Source organism: Gobio gobio (assembly GCF_949357685.1).
Source record: "Gobio gobio genome assembly, chromosome: 3".
NCBI classification, from domain to species: domain Eukaryota; kingdom Metazoa; phylum Chordata; class Actinopteri; order Cypriniformes; family Gobionidae; genus Gobio; species Gobio gobio.
In genome coordinates, this window is record NC_137099.1 from 24,876,623 (window position 1) to 24,877,729 (window position 1,107).

Genomic DNA, 1,107 nt, shown 5'->3' on the forward strand with positions numbered 1-1,107 from the left:
GAGGTTGATTTGATAACGTCCCTCCCCCTGGGCGCGTGCATCCTTCCCAACGCGCGTCTTCAAGCAAGAAGTGTCATGAGACGCACAATCTCTGAGTCTTTCACATAGCACTTAAAGCGGCAATTCACGCAAATATGACAATTCTTTCATCATTTACTCGTCGTGACGTCGTTCACGTCCTGTAAGAGTATGCAGAAAACAAAATGATATAAAATATGATGGAAAAAAAATATAGGCCTACTATTCGTTTGTTTCCATGCACTACTAATGAATGGTGATCACAAAGCCTCAAAAAGGATGCGAAATTCACCATAAAAGTAAATAGTCCATGTACCGATTCATTGATAAGATCCGAATCAAAGGAACTACCTATTCCATAAACTGTTTCGTTCAAAAAAATCACTTCTTTCTCGTCAACGCGCCAAAATTCTCAACGAATAACTGACTTAAATTTGAGCTATTATGGCTCCAGAAAACTTAGTTTGGACCACTTATAATACTGTACTTTATGTCTTTTTTTAGACCTGACATCTTCAGTCATCATTTATTGTTAAGGCACGAAAAAAACATCTGACTGTAGCTACATTCTTCAATAGCCCTATGCGTTCCGCATAAGAAAAAGTAAAACATGTTTGGAACATGAGTGTAGTGATGGCAGAATGACTTTAAAAGTTGTTTTACTTCATCATATAAATCCAAAGTATTCAGTTACATCTTTGAAAAAGAAGAAAAAGCAAAAAAGCTTTGCATTTAACTATATCCATGTAACATATTTATACAATATAACTCTTACAACATGCTATCATATCACCTTAGACACCACAGGAAATCAGAGAGAAACATGTCCTCTATTTAGGAGGTTTATTTCCTTCAATTGTAGATTGAAGAGGCTTTCTGAGCATCAAGTTTTGTGTCAAGTTTTAAAAGCAGAGCGGTTGATGAAGAGTTCCAGATTACAGCAGGTGACTAACAAAGTGCCGTGGGAAAAGCCTCCAGAATATGGTTTAAATTTAGCCTCCATTATAAAAGCCTGGAGTGTTTATGAAAAGATGGTTTAAATCTCACTTTAATTATACAGAGTAAACACAAACACATCCCAGGGAGCTG